Genomic DNA, 20139 nt, shown 5'->3' with positions numbered 1-20139 from the left:
TGCCCCCACTTGGGTGCTCTCTGCAGTTTGTTTCAATGTTAAACAGCTTCTCCTATTCAAAAAAAACCCCAACTCTACAGTGTAAGGTGTAATTTGCTTCAGGCCATTTGCAGTGCAAGACCAGTGAAGTTAAAATCTTAGCTTCTGTAGGAAGGGGATTGGTTGGTGCAATCTTCTTTTTCCATCTCTGGGATGTTAGTCAGTGTTACAGACTATTGGAAGTTCATATTTTCAGATTGTCTTTGTGGTTTGCTGATGCTTCCTGGTAGTTGTGCATATGGAAAGCAGAGGTGAGGTCTGAAGGGAAGGACTGGAACTTACTGCTTCAGCTTTGATCAAATAATCTTTTTTCAACAGTCTTGGGTTCTTGTGTTGTCACAGTTGAGGTGTACAAGAATGGTAACTGCAGCCTAAAGAAATAAATGGATAAAATGCCAGCCTGAGTTTTATATTTGAAGCATCTCTAGATCATTATGCTCAGTACAGAAGTCAAAGGGATGATATTTCGAACCACTTGCTTTGAAACCTGAATTTTGGGTCTGAGAGCTGTTTCCTTTGGTTTGTGTGTGGGCATAGGTCTAAGGAATATGTAAATAGCCACTGTCTTTGCCCTGTGAGGAAAATGACACTACAGAAGAGTTTGCTTGGCTGTAACTTCTTTACTTTGAAATGCAGTAAGCAATTCTTTTCACTCCCAGAGATGACATGGAGTGAAATGTAATATATTTGGCACTAAGTAAAGCAAATACCCACCTGAAATCACCAGATTTGCACCAAATGTGTATGTCATTTAATAGTCTGATTTTTAGGTTCAGAGTTGATAATGTATAGAGTTTGTATTGATTTGGGATGAATTTCAGCTGGTGGAAACATTTGTTGAGTGAGAAAGCATCGTGTTTACATGGTCACTTAACCTGGTATTTCAGCTTCTCAAACCTGAAATGAGCAGTGTTCTCAGCCTTTTCTAGTATTGCTAAACCTTCACTGTTGTTGACCTTTTTCCAGCAAAAAGCTACTCTGATTTCTTTTTATTTTGTAGTAGCTGAGTGTTATTTTAGTTATGATTTAAGATACCGATCTGTATTACTGCTTCTCTTAAAAACATGACTCATTTCATATTAACCTACTCCTTATACTTCATAAAATTTTAAAATACTGAGAGACTGTACTTGAAATGTTGCTGCATTTTGTCCTAATTTTCCCCCTACAAATTATATTAGAAATTCAGAATTGCTCAGTCCCCAGGGCATGGTAGTTGTTACAGTGATCATAAAATATGCCCAACTGTTACTTCTAGTGAAGTGCTCTTTTCTTTAAGGGTTGTTTTTGTGCTATAAGTTATTGTGTTTTATTATTCGAGAGATTTCTAAACAGTTACTCACCTCTAATTAACTTTGAAATAGTTTGAATTTACATCCAAGAGACAAGCTAGACACATTCTTCATCACTCCAAAAGTAATCATAACTTTATCAGTATAGGAAAAAAGGCTTTTATAGGTTCTTATTATGATATTTTTTTCTCTGATGTGTGTAAACGAAGTGTGGGCCAGAGGTTGCTGAAAAAAGCAGTTTGTGTACATCTCCCAAACACGACTTGGTTTAGCTTGGCTGCCCATGTTCAACACATGTATTTGAATAAGAAATTAATTTCTGATTCCCTTGAGAAATGATAGTAGCATTTTGGATCATTTTTTAATTCTGATTGTCAGTTCCATTTCTCAATAGTAAAAAAAATTAGTAAAACAATTTACACATCCTCTTTTTTTTTCTTAGATTTTCTATTTTAGAGGTAATTAAAAGAAGCTTATTTTTTGCATGATATATGATACATAACCGATAACTAAATAGGGTAAAATTCCAGTTACTCCTGAAAAATACATTGTAGTAGTTGGCAATTTTTTTAAAAATAAAATATTTATATTGTGATATAGCCTCCTAAAAGAGGATATGACTATGTCCAGTGGGTGTAAGTTCTCTTTCCCATTCTTCCAGTCTGCTTTAATGTTCCTCACCCTCTCAAAAGAAAGATGCAAAGGCTTAACGAAAATGCCTGTTAAGTGCAGGAAAATAAGTGTATAATGCTACTTTTTCGAAGATTTCAAAGGTTCATTTAGAGACTGATAACTGGGTACTTAATCCACAGTCACAAGGATTAATGGATGTGTTGGAAATGAATATTTAAAGCCTTGGTCTAAGCAAAAGATGATGTCAGGATTTCAGCAAAGGCTTTAGCAAATAAATTTTCTTATGTGATGGATCAGGTAGCTTGCCCGAGAGAGGTTTTCCATCATACCTTGCAAGGCTTCTCTTGTGAGTTTTGGAATCAAAATAGTTTGTCTTTCTGTCTTCTACAAGTTACTGAAGCAGATCTCTGTGTGTGCATAAATTTGTGTGGCAATAGGAGTGTGCTTATCTGTGCATGTATCTATGCAGGCACGTATATGTATATCTAATATATATAAAGGACTGTGCAAAACCCAGAAACTTAGAGAAAGGTGGGAGGTGCAGTTTGAGGCTCTTACATGGCAGGTTGCTGTGATGAGTTTAATTTTGCATCCAAAAATGGCTGTGAAGGAATCAAACAAGCAAGGCAACATGGTGGCCTTCTGAGAGGCATCCTGGAAAACACCGTGCCTGGGTTCTTAGCTCCATCTTTTTACTACACGGGTGGTTTGTCAAACATCAGCACCCTCATCGATTGAAAAAGTCTCATGCAGAAAAGAATAGGAGATGTTATTGTTTATTACAAGCTGCCACAGGCCAAGTCTGAGGATAAGCAGTGAGCCTGTGTTACTTATTCTCCAGGAAACCGGTGTCATCAAAAGCTAATGCGTGTCCACATAATCTTGGGGGCAATACTGACTAGGTGATTTGAATCCATTCTTTTTAATGCTGTCTGCTTTTAGGTGAAGCCATCACAGTGTGTTTTGAAGGTGTGACAGACCTGTTTGTTACATGAGCTGTTCCTGTCTGTAAGAGATGTTATAGAACAACTCTGCGGGCGCTAAATCTCTTGGGCCAGGAAATTCCATGGGTGCAACATTTCAATGTAGTTATCTACCCAGTGTGTTTAGCCCAGAAACAGCAGGAGTGCTTGGAGGAGATGGGGAGGATAAGTCACTCCAAAGAAAAATGCGTTCAGTGAAGGGATTGGAAGATGTCTCCAAAAATTCCCCCAAGACTGCAGCAAGATTTTTTGCTTTGAACCCCTCTGTGGTGCCTTTAGGTTGTCCTGTGACCCTACCACTCCTTAGAAGAGAGCTGAAGTAATAAATGAGTATTAGCCTGTGGTTCTCCAGCAGCTAAACCCATCTAAATGCTGATCTATCTGCCATTAACCTTCTGCCAGTCCATTATGTTAAAATGGTTTCATGTAGAGGAAGACAAATGAGGGAGAGGGCAGGAGCCTGCACCCACAACTGGAGGGATTTGGTGTGGAAGTTTTGCCTCTGCTGACAGCTGCCAAGGACAGCTTGAGGTCTGTGCCACCAACTCCAAGGTTTTTGCACTGGAATTGCAAAATTGGCTTTGTTTCAAGAGGAGCTGAGTGGCATCTCTCCAGTATAAGTATATACAACGGAGTATCTGGAGATGGGCAGAACTTCGTAAGGTGGTAGAGCTGAAGGTCAGTTGTGATTATACTGAGCAGAGGGACCCCTGCTTTCAAGTGTTTATGAAACTTGACAGTGCTGAAGATGTTGGCCTCAAGAGCGTTGAATAATGGCTTAAAAATAAATAACCCTGTAAGACTAAGGCCCTTATTCTATGAAATACAAATGCACATGCATACATGTAACTTTGAATGTAGGAGTAGTTGTTTTGAGATATAAATAAGGAGCGCTCGCATGCATAAAGCTAATCAGGCTTGAAAGCACTTTGAACAGTAGGGCCTGAAAGTGGCCATGAAATTTATTGTTGAGGCTGTTGGTTGTACAGTTTATGGAGTGCAGCTTTAAAAGGGGAAAAAAAATATATTTCTAGCACTTTCTAAAATAGTCTAAAATAAGTGACTACACATGAAATTTTAGACTGTTCTGCTCCTTCTGAAATCAGTGGATGCTATTACCAATGAAGGAATGTGAAGTGCAATGTATTTTGTCTGATAATTTGTTATGGCTGAGAAATTATATTTCAGAATGTTTATACATCAGTTCTATTTATTTGACCAGCATGAATTAGTTCATCTAGTGGTTTATGTGTGGAAGAGGAAATGCTAATAATGTGATACAAAAGAAAAATTGTGTCGTGTGGTAGGGTGCATACTGTGATAAGCATTAAAAATTGTATGTATATTGTATTCTGAACCATTTTTGAAAGGGTTTTTGAAATGTCTGTTTCTTTACAGAAAGCAAGTTAAACACATTAGCAAGATCCCTTTCTGATTCAGAAGGAAAACACCTCTTTTCCCCTTTTTCTGCCATTAAAGTTCATCATGAAATGAGTCAACTAAACCTGAAATGAACGTCCTTAAAAAATTAAGAAGTGGTGGCTCCATTTTGAAGTAACATTTGTCAGAGAACTTTCTCTGCTGGTTCTCTAAGCATTTTACAGTTCAGAAGTAAGCTTTGACTAAGAATTCTCGGCAGAATCATAAATATATAATTATCGAAGCAGCCGGGATTATTTAGCCCCTGGCAGGTGCCCAGTGCCGTGCAAGAGCAGAGGGAACTGGGCCAGTATCTCAAGCTCTATGGGAACATCCTCTAAAATAGGATAAGGGCCATTGGCTGTTCCTTGTCTACTGCCATTCATACATTTTAAATCTTAAATGTACCTGAAAAGAGGCCTCTTCTGCTGCAGTGGCTTGTCTTCTCTTACAGCTGGTTTGCTCTGTTTTTTTCCTTGTTGTGTTCCTCCTGCTTCACCTCTCCTGCCTTGGGTTTTTTCTGTCTTTACTGCTTTATACTGGTTTTGTTCAATAGATAATGGCAGCAATAGTAGTGCAGTTAGCATTAGATTATATCTTACTTGATCAGTGTGCCATCTGCTTTAGAGGAGAGGGAGATTTTATGTTTCTGCTCTGGGTTCACTGCCATATGCCCGTGGTGAAGTCGTGTAACCTGAAATGACCCTTTTCCTGCTCTATTATATTGAAAGAATTAGAAATACAGCATAAAATCTTCTCGACATTGACTAAGTTTGTTGTGTAGTTAAAAAATTGGACTGCATATCATAGGTGTGCATGAAGTAGGATGTTGTAGAGAAAACCCAAGGACAGGCTCTTTTGTGTCCCAGCACATTAGTGTTACCATCTGGAGAAGAGCAAGGCTTGTTTCACAGAAGACTGTGTTATTGTGTCACTTGTACCATCAGGCCTTGATCCTGGTTTCCTTCTTGTCAACAGAAAGTTGTTGTAAGTTCAAGTTAACAAAGGTAAAAGCTGCCCTTAGTCTCAGCAGTGCTGATGCTGGGAGATAATGGATGTTGCTGCAGAACAACAGGAAGTCTGCAGGCTGTGGGGAATGACAGTAGTGATACTGATTTTTATTTACTTAGGAGAAGCTGAGACCTTTGGTGACTTGGTCAATAAAGACCAGGGACCTTGTGTTTTCAGGGCCATCAACAGGGATGGCAGGTCCAGAAGCTGTACTTGGATGCCAAGTCTCCAGTTCACCAAATTAACAGAAACAGAAATTGTAATCAGTGGGTTATTGCACCCATATTTGTAAATAAAGGTCATGTGTGGTGTTGTTATTGTAATTTAGTGAACAAATATAAGAAACTATTCAAGACAAGGGATCTGAATAATCGGAGGGGGTGATACTGAGCATATGTATGTAGGATCAGCATCCATGAGTTTAATACTCACACAAATGGAGGGTATTGGTGTCAAATGTGAGCCACGCTTGGAATCTTTGTCCTCATTAACGGTATTCATGAAATCTTCCCCTTTCACTTAATTTCTTTTGGCTGTAGATGGACCATATTTTATTAAGGTCTACATGTGTTTTAATGATGTTTTATGATCTGTTCAGGCGTTTGACAGCTGTTTTTAGAAAAAGATAAGCCTAGTAGTATAGGTCAAGTTAAAGTCCATCATAACAATATGAGAAGGAGAGGATTTCAGTAAAGTAATAAACTCGCAAATGAGCTCTTACAAAATCAGCCATTTCACTCTTGTAACTTGTTTTTTCTATTAGCTTAGTTGACATGTTTTGTGAAAACAGCCATGCACTTCTGGTAAAGAGCATACAGTAAGTCAGATAATATATATATATGATGGACTGTGAAGAAATGATTTTAAGTGTATGCTTATTAATGAACTCGGTGGTTAAAATAAACAGGGGGCAGATCAACAATCAGAGCAGATTCTTTTTTCATGAATAAAAGAAACAAATTTAAAAGTATCAGGTACATAACACACAAATTAAGGGAAAAAATAGATGGTCAAAGGTTAAAGAGGGAATGAAAACACAAGTTTTATGGTCACAAGATCAAATGAGGCATTAGTTAATTTTCCTTTTTTTGGTGCAGTTCAGCGGGAGTTCAAGTAATTCAACCGAGTGATTGAACTGGAACAGAAAAGAGTGCCAGAAAAACTGGTTGCTAATAACATAAACAGAAAAAATAATCAAATGAACTTAAGACTTCATGTCAGCATTTCACATTAAAATGCATTTGAAAAGGCTAGAATTCCATCCTAGTTCATGGAGCCTGATTTACATAGAAAACAAATTTGTAACAGCTATTCTTGCAACAGCTGATAAATTATTCTACTAATGAGCCGTCAGAATGGATTTAACCAACAAGTGGCTGAGGCTCAGAAGGTGTTTTCTGAAGACTGACCATCTGGGAAATGGGAAGTAACTTGAGGAGTAGGTGAGGATATTTGAGCCCTTACCTTTGAACTGTGAGGAGGTCACTTAATTACGTAAATTGCAAATGGAAACCACATTAGGGATGCTGGGGTTTTGCTCTAAATAAAAGATAAAATACAATGTATTATTTCCTACCATTGACACCCCTGAGGTGATGTTCTGCTCTTTAGCCAAGATCATTTCATTCTTTTTATGATAAGCAAGTAACTAGTATGTTTTTGAGTTCATGACTGTGAATGCAGCTTAGAAGAGATTGTTGGCATACCTTTCCACTGGACTAATTCCTAGCTTCTTTTATATTTAACTTCTTAGAAAAACAAAATCCTTTTGTGCTGAACCGTTCAATTTTGGTTATCACGAAGATATTCCCTGTGCTGTTGCAGTTCATGAGATTCCTGGTTGAAAGTCCACCCCAGTGGATGGGCAGACTCTGGCCTGTCCTCATTCTTGGCTCGAGCTGGGAGCTGTGGTGAATGGGCTGTTGTGGAGCAAAGTTGCTTTCACTGACCCATCCAGTTTTGTTTTACCATTCTCTTTGCTGAAGCTGTCTGAAACTCAGACAGCTGAGAAAGTTTCTCAGCACATCAGCTTCCTTGTAGCCTACAGGAACAAGCATTCCCTGGTTTTTTGGTGGTTCTTTTGAGGTTGGGGATTTTTTATTATTTTTTTTTTTATTCATACATGCTGTGATTGTCTCCATGGTGGTCCGTGTGTTTCAACTGAATTTCCTTTTCATCATAGCACAAAGTAAATAAAATCCCAGTTTTTGTCTTGCAGTATGCTCGTGTAGAGGCAGTTGCAGGGATTGCCCCAGTGATATTGGCTTGGACTCGGACTGCCCCTGTTAAAGCTTCTCATTTCCATCAGGCTGCTTTTCAGTCATCCACAGTCAGATGTGGGTTGTAGCATATTTGGAAGAAGATCAAGTGTTACATGGCATAGCATAACTGTCATCCTCTGAAATGTCTTAGTCCTGGGGTCCCTGTGTCTGTAGTTCTTGGGAGCTCTGGTGTTGGGTCATGAGGGAACATGGGACAAAAACTGTCACCTGGGAGAAAACAGTATAATTAATGTGAACATTTTACTTCAGCAAATTCAGAAGCACATAAGTCTTGGACTCATTTTTTGTCTGATTTGGAAAGCAGTTTAATCTGTTATGTAAATCCTTAAATTTATGCTTCGAAAAGGAGTGTTACATGCGTAAATTCTAAAGCATTCCAAAGAGAACTTGTGGCATCTATACATAGCAAACCTATGGAAAAAAATACTCATTTTTGGGGTTCCTAAGGTTCTGTTGTTACCCCAAGATAGATGTGGGACTTTTTGCATAATGGATGAGTGGAGAAACATAGGGAAAGGCAAAGCTTGAGCAGAGTTTTACTAGAAGCGCCAAGTTACAGCTGTGGTGGGTGACATCAACTTAAAAAGATGTCAACTATGCAGGACTCATAAGTTAGGAACCTCTCTGCTTGCTTTTGAAGAAAAGGCATTGCAACTTAAGCCAAGTCAATTGTTCCACATATTTTTGTGACTTGTAACTCATCCGGTGGAAAATCCACAGTGGTTTATAGGCACAGTGCTCTGAGTAGGGAAAGGAGCTTGGGGATTCCAGGAGGAGATCTAGGTCACAGAGTAACACACTTGCTTCCTTATTTTCTTGCCCTGGCAGTGTGTCATTTGTGTTCTAAACAGTGTTATATCTACAGGAATCTTCCACCAGAAAATTAATGTGTGTCAGAGAAGTCATATATTTAAAAACAAAATAAATCTAGCCTTGCCTCGCACATCTCTTCTGGCTACAGTCATGAAAATTGCCTAGGGGTCAACTGAAAGGGCCTGTTTGGGAAGTGAGTGAAGTCACAGCCCTTCCTTGGGTGGTTTGTGGGAGCTGAGTGTGAGTTAGGACCATTTGGAGGATAATGCTGTGGCTCGTTCACACAAGCAGCTTGCTGCACACTGTGTCAGAGTTGAGGCAGCACAGTGTGATCTTACCATGGGCATGGTTTTAGAGGGCTTGAAGAGCAGTTTCGTGGCCATCTCAACTTTGAATACAGTGTGCTGTAGAGCCCCTCTGCCAGCATACGTTGAAATCCTGCGATAAGGGTGCTATAATTAGGAAGCTCAGTTGGAGAACGGGGTGAAGGAAACACTTGCGTTCCTTAAATACAGTGGATTTGTCAAAAGGAAAAGTGTACTGTGATTCACTGTGTATTCCAGAGAAGAATTTTGTGATACGTGTCTTGAGTTAAATGAAAAGAGCAGGAATATACTGAAAGGGGGAGGAGGACAATTCTGTTTTGAGAGGTGAATGCCAAAAAATCCTCCAAAACTGAAGCATTTTGAGGAAGGATTTTTGCTTCTTTTTGTCTTTCTGTCATTGCATCTTAGTACAGGAGACTGTAGGGTCTGTAAAGTGCGGACTTCACTGTAGGAGATGCATCTGTTTATCACTTCTAACCAACTCTAAGTGAGGTGTATGGATTCTTTTAGTAACACCTAGAAAAAATATTTTGTTTTGGGAATCTTAAATCTACTAAATATTTGCTGAGTGAAGAAAGAATCCTAGCCAGGCAGAAGTGCATGTGTAACGCTTTACCTCACACCAGGATAATGGCTGCAAATTTCTGGAGCTTCAGCTGTTTAATAAGGCATTCCTTAACTCAGCCCAGCAGCCAGAGCCAAGAGCAGAAAAAGTGACTGTTCCTGTGATGCTTTTTCCTTTCCTCTCTCAGCCTCTTCCCACAAGACACTTCCCTGCCTGCTCAGCTCTAGTCTTTCTTGGTGCCCATGTTTATGCTGTTTTTGCTGGGGCTGAGCAAGACCTGGCTGTTGTTTTGTTTTAATATATATTCCCTTAGACCAGGGAATATATATATATATATATATATAATTTTTTTTTTTACTGTTTGCTATATGGTTAGAAAATGAGAGAAATCACATTCTCTCACTGTATAGATTGTTTATTCTAAATACAGAATGGACTTGTTACCTAGCTCTTTATCTAGTTTTTTTCCATGTGAACTGAGGACTAGCATTTAATCCTCATTCAGTACTACAAATATTTCATTCCACTGGCCAGAGAAGGAAGTTACTGAATTTAGATAAAGATGGCAATATTCAACATTGTATTTATTTATCCTAAGTCAGAAACAATTGGCACTCTCACAAATGTCTAGAAAAGCTATGTTACATCTCAACACTTTCATTATCTTTGAAGACTCTTCAGTGTATTTTGTCTCCCACAGAAGAGGAATCTCTTTTCTATTTTTTTTTTGTAGTTGTTCTAGGAGGACAGACAGCAGTGATACTGACTCTCTGGAGAACCTTGGTCCATAAGAGAGAGCAGCAGATGGTCTAAGGGAATATATATTAAAATAAAATAAAAGTCCTGGAAAGGAAACTTTGTTGTTGACTTTTGATGTTGTTTATTGACCTTGTCTAGTTAAATTATGATCTCTTCAGCACAGGAATGAAGTCCTGTGTGTTTATGCAACATTAACACAATGGGGCCCCCACCTTAAAAAAGGGTCTTTTGGATGCTGCTGTTATTCAAACAAATGATAATAATTATGTTCATTATGTCTGGTTTTAGTTGTAGTGAAGGTTCCTTGAGCAAAAAGAGATGTGCCTGAAATAGAACAGCAACATTTTTAAGTGAAATGAGTAAAGGCCCCATGATCCATTGCATATGTTGGTTTTTAATTGTCTGTTTTTTAGATGTTTTTGTACCGCTCCATTTTATCTGTGTGTATAAAACCACATCAGAGTTTTTACAAGAGTTTGTATCAGTGCATGTTGTGATTTATACTCAATAGTAAAGATGATGACTACCAGAGGTTTCTTGGTTTTATATAATCTTGGCTTTGCAGCCTTGTAATTCACTTGCTGTCTGTTTTGCAGTGCAAAGCAGTGATATAAATTCTGCCCATAGACTTATTTGACTTTTCCTTCTCTACAAGTCACAGAAGCAGAGCTGTGGGGGTGGCAATCCCCCCACCTTCTCCTGTACCTGCTTGGTTTCCTCCCAGGCACTGATTTCTGGTAGCCTTGGGGTTTTTTTCCCTCAGGTTTCAGTGTTACAGATGGAATTGAGGGACAGGGTAAACAGAGATAAATTTGGTTACATACGGCTGTACTGTGAAAAATGCAGGTCGATTGCGTCTAGAAATTGGGTCAGGTTTTAATTGCATTGTCAAGGGTAGTTAATGCTTAAATAGTTTGCTTCTCAATATAAAAGGGAACAAAAATGGATCTACTATTGACTTTTTCTAACATTTCTTAAATTACAGTATTTATGTGTAAATCTAATGTGCAACAGGTCTAGAAAGCCCTACAATTCTTTTAACTACTTGCAAGTGCTCTCAGTTTTCTTTGTGACAAAATGAGCTATTTTTGTTTTTCAATAATACATTTTGTGGCATATCTACAATGAGCCTCTTCTCATCCGAATGTTGCTATTCTGAACAGACAGACCTGTTTGCTTCACCTGAGGCAGAAAACAACATTTTTGGTGTATTTTGAGTAACACTTCTAGCAGATTTGGGAGCCAAAGTTAAAGTCCATGATTGCTTGACAGTGCTGCCTCATCCCTCTGCCTCTGCCTACCTTCCAAGGCCTGGGTCACACGTTTGCCCTCGGTGTATCCACAGAGGTTGTGTAAGTGAATAACTCTGTCTGCCTTTCTTGCTGTGCTGCACGGGGTCATCGGGTTTTGCTCTTCTTCTAAACTGCAATTCAGGTGAAGAATATGATGGCAAAGGATTTATTGTTTCTATGGTTATATAACAGGATATTCAGTTACAATAATTTCAGTTAATTAGGTTAAATTCAGCGGAAAGGCAGCTTCTCTGGCATCTTTGAGGGGGAATCCTCTTACCAGGAGATCCACATAGACTGCCCACGAAGTCTGTGGTTTGTCTGGTTCCCTCTGCAGTGGCAGGGTACATGTGGGATATGGAATAATAGTCTGAAAACACAGTACTTACAAAAGGTGTTCATCTGTCAGCAACAGGGGTTAAGTGTTCACTATATCCTTGGGGTTTTTTCCATGAAGAAGTTTTTGGTGTGGATTTTTTTGAGTGATCTGTATGAGGCAGGACTTCTTAGAAAACCACTTGTCTTCATCTCCGTAACATACCCAAGCCTCTAAATTCTGTCCCTGTTTCCATTAAGATTAATTAAACAATAAAAAATAATGTCAAATGTCCTTCCCTCTCTAAAGCCAGCTGTGCCTGGGGTAAGAGTAACTAAAAAAAAAAAAAATTAAAATAAAAATAATATTTTCTTTCTGCTGGTAGTGTTTGCATATTTTAAGGTAAGTGTTGGAGCGATCAGATTTGCAATAGGAGAAAAATCAGAAAATATGAACTAGGTCTTGACTTGGTGCTGGTTTTCTATAAAGCAGCTGGTTTGAGGTTGATTGTGGTGGTACAGCTACAGAGGGAAAATCGCTTATTGATAGCTGGGCTCCAGTTTTTATTTCCAGCTGTAAGACATGTGGATTCCTGAAACCATTGCTTCAATGAAATTTGCTGATAGTGAAGACTTCCACTTAGCTGGTCAAGGCCACCCTAATCCTGAAAATTTTTATATGATCTTCTAAAGGTTTAAATGCTTTCAGTATACATAAAGGAAAAGCCCATCAAGGGATGGATGGAACCAGGTTCATCTTTTTTTTATTACCTCCTTTTCATCTCCTTGCAGCTTTTCTGCTTACAAGTGTGACAGTTATTAGAAAAAATAAATTGTACAATGGATATAAAAATATCCCATGTGATGAAAGTGGCTTTGGATCCCAGATATCTTTGTGTTTTGTTTCTTCTTGCAGGTCTTATTTCCTCTTCTCAATTTTGACTCCTTTAGTTTTTAATGTTTATAGTGTTCTAGTGAATTTTAAGATAAAAGGAAAATTTAGGAAATGGAAAAACATAGACAATCCTGTTCCCAGAAAGCAAATTATGTTCTTAATAATTTAGGGTTCTCTTCACTCCCCTTGGATTTAAAGGTGAATTGGCAACATGCAAAATTAGTTACAGCTACAATTGATTTCTTTGTGCAAGTACTTTGGTATGCATAAATACATGAGAAATTAAACAGCTGGCATAGGGCCCCTGGTTTTGTGTAAATCTTTAAGCTAGGAGGATGATTTTTTTTATTTTTTACAAGATTGAAAGAGCTAGCTGTAGAAGTAAGTAAAAGGCATTATTAGGAGGAATGTGCTCCTGCAAGCTGATGGAAAGTGAAGTGCTTTTATGCCGAGTGATTACTGTGTTTCTCTTCAAGTCTATCTTTCAAACATTTCTGGACATTCTAGATTAATCTGCTATAAAACTGTAAAAATAGATTATTATCCACTGAAACATGAGCACAGGTCACCTTGTTGAGGAGATGGTGTTCCTTAGGCTTAAGTTTATTTGGAGAACTGTTTCTATGTAATTCTGTCTCCATTTCTGTTTCCTCTCCATGGCAGACATACCTGAAACAATTGAGTCCTGCTTTTCTCTCAGCAGAAGGCTTGAGGCAATTTAGTGTGCATTGGCAGAGTTTCTCCTGCCAGTTCTCCATCTTCAGTGAACCTCTGCAGGATGCTCTTTTTTATTTCTTTTCTGCAGATAGCGTCAGGCATCTGGAGCGAGAAGGGGAGGAGAACTGTTTTCAGGGCAAATCACAAAACACAAGAAAACGGTGGTCATAATCTTAAAAAATGTAATTCACCTTTTCTGAAGCCTATGCTCTAGTTTTGCCAGAGAAGTCCTCAGTTGCATCATTCACAAAAGCTTCAGAGAAGGGGTGTTCCTTGTTGATTTTCCATGATATAAGAGAAACAACAGGAGAGGCCTTAGCAGGACCTAGCGTGTCAGCAGGTAGCCACATATGGAATGTGTCTTTCTCTTGGTTAGCTGGGAGTCACTGCTGGGCTTGGTCTGGACCCAGTGTGGTTTTATGCAGTGTCTTATGCAGGTGCAGACACTTCCCCCCACTGATTGATAAGATATATTGTTAGAGAGATGGTTTCTGCTTTGTTGGTGACTATTCCATTTAAATAACAGTCTAAAGATGGAGTAGTACATTGTATTGCATCTCACAGTGCACTGCTTGTAGTACCAGCAATCAAAACTAGTCTGTGGATGGGAGGTAATAAAATCAGGTCCAAAAAAATCTCACTACCATTTCCTGGACACTCGCTTCTCCCAGCATCACCGTGTCCAGCGCCCGATCCTTTTTCTTTGCGTAGACTTCTAGATGGAAAAGTGTTTGCACCAGTTTGTGTGATGTAATAAAGACTATTAAAATATAACATGGCTTTTGGTATAGTTGCTGATGGTGAAGGTTAGGTGTTAATTTGGGAAGGCATACAATGGGGGTATTGTAATTGAGCAGTGGCTGACATGTCGCTCAAAATTCAAAGTAGGTTGTACTATAAATACAGTCTCTTGTTTTGCAATTGACATTTTGCTAGTGGGTGGCTAATTTGAAGGGAAATAGACCAGTGATCTAATATTAATAACTAATTAATAGTTATGTGGGTATTTTAAGTCTATTTTTCTGCTTATTTATAGGCATATATTATTCATCTATGCTGTGTATCCTTCTTTGTATGTTTAATTCTGAAACTTTTGCTTCGATAATATTCAGGCTTATGTGCCTTTGCAATCAAAAGCTTGAAAGGAAAGTTGGTGTATTCTTCAAAACCACTTTTTGAGGATGACAATTTCAAAGTAATGATGCCTCTTGAAGCAAGGCCTAACGGGAAAGCCAGCGATGCATTGCCTACATCTCACCTTCATCTATGAGTCCTAAATCAGCATCAGTACTCTGTGTTTTCCTGTGTATAAAGTAGAACATAGGGGCAGTTTTTAGGCCTCCATTGAAAGTGTGTAGTTGATGGACAAACTGAAGAAGAATAAAATAAGGAGGGGCATCTCACAAGAAGCCTTATCCTGTGGCATCAGAGTAAAACATGCATTCAAGTGCACATCGCTTCTCACAGCATGTGTTACTATACCAAGGAGATGTCATGTTTTTCTTTGCTCTGATGGGACAAACTTCTGTGCAGGTTTGTATCTCTTCTACCTATTTCCTTTGCCTCCTGCCTTTTCTCTCACACTTGCAATCATCTGTAAATTAATAAGTGTGCGATACTTGTCCTTTTAATGAATTCTTAATTGAATTGATAATAAAACAGGAAGACTATGTGAGAGATGCTTTATACTTTGTATATGCTTGATATTTTTAGATCCGTTTTGTCACATATCCAAACATTTTTAAATGCATTCCATCAAACTCTGTAGAACAGTGCTGTGATACCCCAGGCTGTAACTGCTGCAGAATTCGTGTGTGTTGCCTTTGTATCTTGTCCCTCTTGTGTAACTTTGCTGTGAGCACTCAACTCACAGGGAACAAAAAATGTTTCCCCACTATCTGTAGAGTTTACATTACTCATTTAGCTGCTGTCCTAGGAGGTTTAAGTTCTGTCCTAGAAAGCACTTGCTATTGTTAGATTAAAACCCAGCTTCTGTTACTTGTGGAATGCACTTGTTAGTGGAAGTACCATGGTCCCTTGGACCACGTGCTGCATCTTCTGCATAAAGGTCTTCTCAGCATTTGTTACAAGTGTGAGGACAAGCCCATATTAGTACCAAATGTCTGACAACAAGCAGATGTGGTGTTTTGCCTTTTAATACCCTGCACTTCGGGGGATGGGGGTTTGCATGCAACTATTTGCGTGTTGGAAGGCACAGTTATTGATGATAGAGGAAGCACAGTGTGGGACTTGGAGCTTTCACAGCCAAATTGACAACTGCCAGCACCCTTCCAAAGGTGTTGAGCTTTTTTGTTTGGTCTCCACAAAGCTGTGTCTCTGCATGTTTTTCAGTGTAGCTCATGGAGTCATCGTCGTGAAACAAACAATTCCAGATAGACAGACTCCTTGAAGGAAAGCTTCTTGCTCCCCATTTTCTTGCAGATATCCAAAGATTTCAATTTCAAAGCAGGTTGGTTTATTTGTGAGGCTTTTTTTGGGTTCTTTTTCCTGGCTCTTACGTACTGTGTTGTACTCAGGACATCTCTGGGCAGAGAACCAACTCAAGACAACTTGTGTCACTGGTGCAGTGAGCTTCAGCTGGAGAAGCTGGTGTTTTGGGCATCACTTGGGACCCACACCATTTCAAGAAGTGCTTGAGGTTCAGTTGTCCATTGATAAAGTGCACCTGATAGTGTTTGTCCAGTTCACGGTGGTCTGAGGAAGAGCTGACACCACTGACACACTCGCCAGCACTGGTGGTGAGTTGTGTATGAAGGCAGGTAATGAGGCCCATGTTTAAACTTTGCAGGACACATGAAGTGTGATATCTGTAATTTCTCTTGTTTCATGGTTAGTTTGAGCCATGTTGGAAGTGACTATCAGGGGGTTGTTTTGAAGTTTTTGTCCCTGTGTATTTTTCTGTTTCTTTTTGCATGACAGTTCATGTTTTTGTTTTCAGTTCCCTGTGACTCAGGGAATCTTTTGTCTATGCATGTGCTTATTGTAAGTAGCCTCATGTGTAACATAGTCCCATTGCTTCTCTTGTAATAATGAGAACCCACTGCAAGATTCATTCTTAATCTTCCAAGGTGTTTACACAAATTTTAAGATTCTCTAGTAATAAAAAAAAATCCCTTAATACATTGAAAATTTACAGAAATTTGCTTGTATTTCAAGCATTGACATTGTGGTGTTGAGTGTGATTGGACTCTGATCTCAGAGGTCTTTTCCAACCTAAGTGATTCTGTGATTCTGCAGCAACTTCAGTGCTTTCTCCTCTGCTAAGAAGTGTTTCTGCATCTAGGCAATCCTGCTTGTCCTTCTAGTATTTACTTGCTAATCTTTCATATCAAAAATAATAAACCATATTTGTCAAAGTACTAATACAGCAGGTCACAACACTTTAAATATCTTAAAAATTACCTGTATGTCAATACATGGGAAGTGTCTGTGAAACACTGGAAATATGAAGCAATGATTCCCGTACCAAGTTCTTGTGTCTTGAGCTGCTGCTGATCTACCAATAAATTCAAGGAACTTCACCTGCCCTGTGAAGGATTGAGAGCAAGGGCAATAGCCAGTTTATGTGTTGGAGGTTCATGAGTTACTTTCACACCTACATGAGTTTTGAAATATAGAACTTTTTTAATGGCTGGGATCCCTGTTTGTTTCCAGTGTCTAGACGTGGAATATATTCTTCCAGTTGAATGGATTTTTGACCTTCTATATTCAAGTTTGTCGTATGTTCCATAAGTATCTCTGTATGTGCTGCTCTGGTATTTATAGGTCTTGAGACAGTGTTTTCCTACTCAAACACGTAACTTTCTGAGTAGCACCACAAATTAGTGTCCTTTTGCAAACATATTTTATTTTCTCTCTCATATTATTAAAGGCCCATTGAGTCTGAAAATTAAGTAATGTAACTTTCCACATATTATGCTTTTTCAGCATAATTGGAAGATGGTTTGGATTACTGTCTCTAGGCCTGTGCAGCCAAGAACCCAATTATAGGCATGGTTAGAACGCGCTAGCGTGCGTTAGTCTGATTATAACAAGATTCCAATAATGTAAAATTGCTGCACGACAAATTAGTTTGTATAGATTTTGACAGTTGTTGCCTTTAACAAACTAAATTATTAAGCAATACACAGCTGCAAGGCTTCTAAAATTGAAGAAAAATAGACTCTTATTTCCTTGTCAAAGTCTTTTCTGTGGAGCAGGACCGCGGGCGTGAATAAGTCTGGTTTGAGTTGTTCAGTTGACTTTGTGAATCCATCTGTCCCAAGATGATTTTGTCTCTGTAAGCAGATGATAGACAGATTACAAGAGCTACGTTAAAGACTTTTTCTTTTTGCTGTTAGTCCTGACAAGTGCACTCAGTCTTGGGCTGCCACTTAGTAAACTAAGTTTTGGGAGGTTTTATTGTAATTTACGAATAAATGGTGACTAGATTAATGCTGCCTGTTTATTTTCGCTACAAACCTGAGCCAAGAATTTACCTTGACTCTCCTGGGAGAGTGCAAGAGCTGTTGGTGTGGTAACTCCATATACTGATTGAATTGCATCTCTGAAATCCAAGAACCTGTTGTTCCCTCTAGTAAGGTGTTACTACAACGCTATAAAATAAAGCAAAATCTACTACATTACAGCAATCAGGTTATTCAATCAGTAGCTTTATTACACTTTCCTGTCCTGAGCTATGTTCCAACTGCGGGTTTTGAGAACCACCGTGGCTGTCCAGTGACATTTGTATCTACGTTGGCAAATCTCTCTTTTAGTGATGTGGACTTTAATTAGATATGACATAATTATGATACAAACCTGCTTTCTGTCCGCTTTAGGACCAAGCCCTACTATTTTTACATACATTTCCAAGCAAATTAAAGCCCAGTTTTGGGGGTGTGCTCCATCCCAAAGTGCTGCTTGATATCTGTTCAAGGGAACTGGGACTCCAGCAAAACACAGTCACTGCCCAGCAGTTTGGCTCTTTCCTCCTCACAGTTCAAGAGCAGCAAGGGCAGACCTGATTTCTGAGTGTCCTTGGCTGCTGTCGCTTGTGGTGTTTTAGCTCTTGCACTTTTCTCCTGGGAGAACACGATGGCACTGACTTAATGGGGGTAAATGGAAAGATGAAGGCTGCTTGTTTTCTGCACGTGGAGAAGGGTGAACCTCTGGTCATGAATTCAGAGGCAGGCCTGAACTATGTAGCAGCCTTCTGCTCTGGGAATGGTGACAGTGATGCTGGCTGATGGCATAAAATAAGCTGCTAGAGGTTGTATGGAATGGTGTGTGGGGGGGTGGGATAAGAAAAATATATTAATTTACCAAAATCTAAAATGGCAAAATAGAGGGTTTTCAGGAATGAGAAAATGACAAGCCAGCTTTACAATGCTTTTGAGTGGCTTACACTTTGAAGGCTGCTTTTTAAGGAAAAAGAGATGCAAGCTCCAGAGATGATTTTTAATGAATCTGTGAAGTAGTGCCTGTAGCATTTGCATCACAAGTCATGAAACAGCACTAGAGGAGGCAACCTTTAGCAAATAAAATGCTTCTGCCTTCCGGTTTGGTAAAAATGATTCCTGTGTTTGATTTTTTTTTTTTCCACTAAGCATATACTTACAAAACTTAAATACTTTGAGCCAAGTAGTGTGAATTATGATCAGGACAAAGAATTGGAATATCTGTCTCTAAAATAGAAAAAATGAGAATTTCAGCATCTTGTTTCCAAAATAGTCACACATACTTCTTGCTTCCTTGAAGTGCCCTTGGCAGTCAGTCAACCATAAGACTTTTTGAGCTCCATTGATGTACTCTGAAAATATCCTCTGCACTTAAATCGTTAAGAGGATGAATTATGGAAATGACAGGGGATAAGGAAGAGAAGAATAGATGCACATTCACTTGGGGCATTGCCTTAAGGCTGGTGTCATTTGTTGGCTGGATGGTCTTTGAAATAGAGGCATTAGAGGGAATGAGTTGTAGCAAGCAGATCAGATATCTCATCTATAGTCATCATACAGAAAGGAAACAACATCAAATACTGTTAACAGGTGGTCTGGTGGGGAAGACTGCAGTAAACAATACTTCCTAAAAGTAGATAATTTCTCTCTCTGTGATGGGCCATGTTCAATTTATAAAATGCCCATCAGTACTGTTTATGACCACATAATTTACTTTTTTTCTTGTTTTCCCTAACTAAACATGGTTTAAAATCAAAACAAGCAAAAATGCTAGACAGTCATTAAAACAAAGCTATTTGTTTGTTTGTTGAAAACCAATTTTGGGAGTATTTTTGTGGATTTTTTGGGTGTTTAGTTTAAAAATTGGGACTTAAGGAGTCCCCATCTAATAGCAATAAGGATTTCAGTGACAAGAGGTGGAAGAGAAGAACATCTAATAGAAGTTGCTGCCCAAAGCTTGGGAGGGTTGCAAACAAAGCTATCATTGGAAGAAATTAAGTCAGTCTAGTGTGGATAGCTATATCCTTTAATTTAGAGAAGTACTGGACACATTTTCCCTGTGTTTCTTTCTGTCAGCAAAATGAAAAAGGTTGTGGAAAAAACCCCACCCATGAAATGGGTGAATGGTCTCCGTGCTGATCGAGGAGCACGCTCTAGTGGCAGCTTAATCCAGCATGGCCTTCTCAGGTTCCCATCCTCCACCTTCACTCATATTAATCAGCCACTTCAGGAAAGAGAGTGACATTTTCACAGGATCCTTTAAATTTTACCATTCGTGTTGCTGTCCTTTGCCAAAACAAGTGCAGTGTGTTTACATGCGGCATCATCACGTGTATTG

The 20139-nt window shown here is 38.9% G+C and overlaps 1 protein-coding gene across 6 annotated transcripts in view; it reads left to right on the top strand.

Annotated features, from left to right (window-relative positions):
• The window catches only part of TBL1XR1 (transducin beta like 1 X-linked receptor 1), a 110451-nt gene that overhangs the window by 48501 nt on the left and 41811 nt on the right, over positions 1–20139 (top strand). The gene's annotated exons all lie outside the window — the stretch shown is intronic.

This window comes from Lepidothrix coronata, unplaced genomic scaffold, assembly GCF_001604755.1.
Source record: "Lepidothrix coronata isolate B3197 unplaced genomic scaffold, Lepidothrix_coronata-1.0 Scaffold29, whole genome shotgun sequence".
Taxonomy (NCBI): Eukaryota; Metazoa; Chordata; class Aves; order Passeriformes; family Pipridae; genus Lepidothrix; species Lepidothrix coronata.
This window is presented reverse-complemented; position numbering and strand designations above follow the sequence as displayed.